The sequence below is a fragment of the Phyllostomus discolor genome, chromosome 1 (genome assembly GCF_004126475.2).
Source record: "Phyllostomus discolor isolate MPI-MPIP mPhyDis1 chromosome 1, mPhyDis1.pri.v3, whole genome shotgun sequence".
NCBI classification, from domain to species: Eukaryota; Metazoa; Chordata; class Mammalia; order Chiroptera; family Phyllostomidae; genus Phyllostomus; species Phyllostomus discolor.
The window spans coordinates 150252758-150258757 of NC_040903.2; positions in this window are offsets into that span (position 1 = coordinate 150252758).

The window sequence follows — 6000 nt, forward strand, 5'->3', positions numbered from 1 at the left end:
ATCCATAAAACACTATTTGACTGAGCACACGACTCACTAAAATTCTATGGTTCTCAAATGAAAGCTAAACTGAATTGTTTATAATCCAGTGCATATAACGAATAAAGTAAAATCCCAACAAGGATAACACAAACACTTCCATGACGGATGTCTTCAGAGATAGCAAGAATATCTCTGATCATATTTCAGTAAGCTCAGAGTTTTATGATAAGAAATAGATTACATTTCCTTTATCTTATAGAGTAAACAATGGAATAAATTGGGTTTTCTTTATTCAGTGAAAAAAACTAAGACATGGAATGCACTGTCTCATCTTTTTTCACATGAAGAGAAAACCAAACACAAGGGGCTGGTGTAGGCATAATGAAAGTAATTTTAGTTCTGTTTCTGAATGGTTTATCGGCTCCCAACACAATGTGTTCACCAAATCTAAAAAGGACAACATCCAGAAAAAAAAACAAAAACAAAAAAAAACACCAACTTTCACGTCTTAGATGAAAGCTTATCTTTCTTCGGATCATACTTTCCTGTGTCCCAAAGTGCTGGCATAAACCGAAAATTAAACAAACTGCAGCATTGTCAGAAATAATCCCACACCAGCCCAGCCCTCCCACCTCTGTTCTTCTCCTCCACAAAGAAGCCACAGTGCTGCACTGAACAGCCCCTTAAATCTTTATTGTATTTTGCCTCTGGGGCTTGCTCATCACTACGGGTCTAAAAGTGTCTATTACGATCAGAAATAACTTTAAAAAAATATTGCACCACTGAGCCAACGAGTAGTTCAAATGACTCCAAAATTGTAAACTTGTAAAATGTAAGGTAGAGTAAGCACTTCAGCATTTGGAATAAACTGACTACTTCACTATGTCATCCTCAGTGTTCTTGTTTTACAAAGTCTGGGAACACTAAGTGAAAGCAAGAGTGCCTATAAAGGCCCTGAAGGAACTCAAGAATTTTTTTTTCTTCCTAGCCACAAAGATGAATAGTAAAGTTTGTACTATATAGCTGAAAGCTGTTCTTGAAACCTGCTGCTCCCTTCACAGAGTGCTTTCCATATGCCTGGGTGAAAAAATTTGAACTGAGAATTAGAAACTGGTGTTTTTAGACCTAACCACATGCATGGGCCTTTCTGATAGAAGTAAGATCACTCATTCACTGCTGCTTCTCAGTTTCCTCCTGACAGCTGTGAAAAGAATTTTTATGATTTTTATATTTTCATATCATGGTTGTTCTTGGGTCTTTTAAAAAATTATTTATTTTTTACTGTGGTTCAAGTACAGTTATCTCCATTTTTCCCCCACCATCCCTCTCCACCCCTCCCTGCCTCCCACCCTCAATCCTATCCCCTTTGGCTGTGTCCATATGTCCTTTATACATGTTCCCTGATGACTCTTCCCCTATTTTTCCCCCATTATTCCTCTCCCCCACCCCTCTGGTCACTGTCAGTTTTTTCTTTATTTCAGTGTCTCTGGTTATATATTTTGCTTGCTTGTTTGTTTTATTGATTAGGTTCCACTTATAGGTGAGATCATATGGTATTTGTCTTTCACCACCTGGCTTATTTCACTTAGCATAATGCTATCCAGTTCCATCCATGCTGTCATGAAGGGTGGGAGTTTCTTCATTTTTTCTGCTGTATAGTGTTCCATTGTGTAAATGTACCAGTTTTCTGATCCACTCATTTACTGATGGGTACTTAAGTTGATTCCAAGCACTTGGCTATTGTAAATAGCACTGCTATGAACATTGGGGTACATAGGTTCTTTTGAATTGGTGTTTCAGGATTCTTAGGATATAATCCCAGCAGTGGCATTGCCAGGTCAAAAGGCAGTTCCATTTTTAGTTTTTTAAGAAAATTCCATACTGTTTTCCACAGTGGCTGCACCAGTCTGCATTCCCACCAATAGTGTACTAGGGTTCCCTTTTCTCCACAACTTTGCCAGCACTTGTTTGTTGATTTGTTAATGATGGCCATTCTGACCAATATGAAGTGGTATCTCATGGTTTTAATTTGCATCTCTCTGATGGCTAGTGATGCTGAGCATCCTTTCATATGTCTCTGGGCCTTCTGTATATCCTCTTTGGAGAAGTGTCTGTTCAGGTCCTTTGCCAATTTTTTAATTGGGGTGTTTGTCTTCCTGGTGTGGAATCGTGTGAGTTCTTTATATATTTTGGAGATCAAACCCTTGTTGTTGGGTCTTTTCATTGTTTTTCTGTCTTTAGATTAGTATCTAAATGATGTAAAGTTTGCTTTAAGAATGAGGTTCACAGAATGGGAGTAGCTGGTGTTGTTTATAGGTGAATATTTTATTAAAATAATTTATACATTTCAAGAGCAGTGCATGTATTCAAGTGGTTAGTAATAATATCCAGAAGTTGTGATCAACCTAAATAAATAAAACTAAATATGGTATAGAGAACTTAGAATAATAAAACAAAGATGAACTTAATTTTTTAAATTAATACTTTTATTAATTACAGGAGAAGTTTTGACATGTGCATCGATGATATTCTCTTTTAATGTGGCTTTGGCTTAATTATCCTAAGGGCTGCTTATATTTGGACAAGACCAAGAAGCATTATGTGTATATGTGTGTGTGTATAAAAGTGCATATACAGATCTTTTATGTATGCATATATATGTACGTATATATGTGCATGAGTATGTGTGTATGCAAACAGAAAGATCAACAGTGAACACACACACACATCTTGGGCAGCATTTCTTAGAACATTGGGCCTTTAGCCTACAAGGGTAAAACTTACTAGGAAGTATAAATTATTTGTCACCTTGCTCTGGCTGGTGTGGCTCAGTGGTTGAGTGCTAGCCTGTGAATCAATGGGCTCCTGGTTCAATTCCCAATCAGGGGACATGCCTGGGTTGCAGGCCAGGTCCCTAGTGTAGGGTGTGCAAGAGGCCACCACACATTGATGTTTCTCTCCCTCTCTTTCTTCCTCCCTTCCTCTCTCTAATAAGTAAATAAATAAAATCTTTAAATTATTTGTCACCAGGGAAAACCTTTGGTAAACCTAGAAATATATCTCACAGATTTAGGTAATTAAAATTAAGCTGCCATATAGTGGGTACTTGTGCAGGAAGGTATAATTGTCCAACACTGGGAGAGTGCACAGAGGAGTTAGGAGGCAACTGTGTCATCATCCAATTCAGAAACCATGAAGTCCATGTCCCCGGAGTTTAGTGACAAGCCATGCCACTCTGTTGATGTTACCAGGTCACAGGTGCAGTTTGTGCTCTGTTAGGTCAGTTCAACTGAGCCCTCAGACTCCTTTCTTTTAGGCTCAAGACCGTGGCCCTTATACAACAAAAGTTCTATGGCAAGCTTTAACCCATCTTCTGGAAATGCATACTTTTGATTCTTTGCAAGGGCATTCAGAACCATATAATTATCTCCCCCAAATATATATCCATATATATACACATATATATGTAATGACAGTTTTCTTATATTTTTGCAATGTCAGTAAAGCTTCATTAACTATTATTTATTCAATGCATACTGTGTCAGGTATTGTGTTAGAGGTTTAGAAAGCATTATCATATTTAATTGCTACACCCTGTTAAATAAACACAATTATCACTTCATAATTATTATATCATTTAATTGCTACCACTCTGTAAAATAAACACAATTATCTAGGTCTCATAAGATGAGAAAAGCAGAATTAAATGTAAGTACTTTAAATGCTCTGTACAAAGTCATGCAGTTTTGTCAAACCAAGATTCAAATCCAGATTTGCCTACTTCCAATGCATGTATTCTTTTAAATAAACTATATAAAGTTTTTTAAACTTTGTACTCTGAGACAATTTTAGGCTTAAAAAGTGGGAAAAGTAGTATAGGAAGTTTTGTCTATCTTTTCACCAGTTTCCTCTAATGTTATTTGCTCACATACATTTAGATTAACTACAACTACAAAATTAATATTCATACAATACTATTTATTAATCTACAGACCTTATTCAAATTTTGCCTCTTTTCTCACTAATATCTTTTTCTGGTTCATATTCCAATTCAGAATCCAACCTTGCATTTGGTGTAATGTCTGTTCAGTCTTCTCCATAATGTGACAGTTCAGTTCTTGTCTTTCAGTGCCTTGACACTTTTATAGATTATTGATCATTTGTTTGGTAGAACATCCTGCAATGTGGGTTTGTGTGGTATTTTCTCATGGTTGAGGTTATGCATTTTTGGCAAGAATACTCCAAAAGTGATGTGTCCTTCTCAGAAAATTGCATTAGAAGGTACATAATATCAATACTATGCATTACAGAGTAGAAATTTACTTTTCTATATTTGCCTTATAATTAATAATAATATTAAACTATAATCCAGCATCTTAGATCTCATTGGTAAGAAAGATTAAACAGTTCAAAAATATGCCATATTACATCATTTAATAGAAATCACACTGGCATCCAAGTAGCCATGATTAGTTAGAAGATGCTTCAAATCCTTCGCCCAATTAGCACTGAGTCTGTGTGTGCAGAGAAATGCTAGTAAATGTTTAACAATTAGCTTCTTGGACAGAAAAGTCCTTATTTTTCACTTTTGCTGATTCTATGGTATAAATACTCCTACTGTGGCCCATTTCATGCTATTAACATTATGTCACTGAACTCAGAACTGGGAAGAGATGTGCATAAAATCAACTTCCAGGGGCTGGCACCAGCAGCCTCCAACTCCCCACTGGAATAATGTGTATTTATGTAAGGCATTTTCTTGATTCTAGGCTGCAGTTAATAAGGGACATGCACATAGAGACAAGACAAATTTAAAATATTCAAGAATAGAATTACCATAAAAGGCAAATACTGTAATCCTGAGTCATAATTAAGAATTAAGGTGAAATAATACCTGTTGTCTTTGCCTCAACACCTTGAAGTTACTTGACTCAAAACTTTAAAAGTATCATTTTAAGTTGTCCAATTTCTAAATATTATTAAAAGTAGCTTCGAAAACATAGGATGAAATAGTGCTTGAACAAGAGGCAGAAAAACACCCTCTGGGTTACCTCAATTGATTTTAGTGGCACAGTATTTTCTTAAGTCCTCTCACTAAGACACCATTAAGTTGGAAACCAGTTTAACTATACACTCTTGCCTTCCTTACTACTTATTTTGCTGATGAGATCACAGCTGATAATAACAGCAGCTGCTAGGGAGAGATTCATAAGTGTCCATTTTAATTGAAAACTTAATTTTTTAAATATATTCCCCACTACATAATTAACTTAAAATACTTTTTCACAATTTAAATTTGTATATGCTACTCTGTAAGGGGAAATGCACACACCCTCATTGGAAGACTGCTTTCAGGTATTAGGTTTGGGAATCAAATATGAAGTATATTTTAAAACAGCCAACAGGTAGCATTAATATCCCATACATTTCCTACACATATCCCTGTATGCATTTAAAGGAATCAATTTCAATAGGCCATCATTTCTAGGTTAATTTAGAAGTTTTAATATTTTATGCACACTGTGACGGGCAGAATGACCCCCTGAAGATGCCCATGTCCTAATCCCCAAATGCAACATGGCCAAAGGAACTTTGTGAATGTGATGAAGTTAGAAGCTTGAGCCTGGGAGTTTATCCTGGATTATTTGAGCAGGCCTAGCATAATCACAAGGCTCCTGATAAGTGGGAGGCAGGCAGGCTGGAGTCAGAGAAGGAGATGTGACAATGGGAGCAGTGGCCTAGAGATGCAGCCACAAACCAAAGCAGCTTTTCCAAAGGCAAGGGGTGGAGTCTCTGCTAGAGCCCCAGGGGCACACAGCTCTTTTGACACCTTGCCTTGACCACCCCCAGAAGGCTCCCCCACAAGCCTTATTTTAGACTTTTGACCCCCTGCACTGTAAGTTAGTAAATTTGTGCTGTTTTAAGCCACAAATTCTGTGGTAATTTAGTGACTATCCATAGGAAACTTATACACATGCAAAACACACTTTGACATTAGATTCATTCCTCTCTTTTATG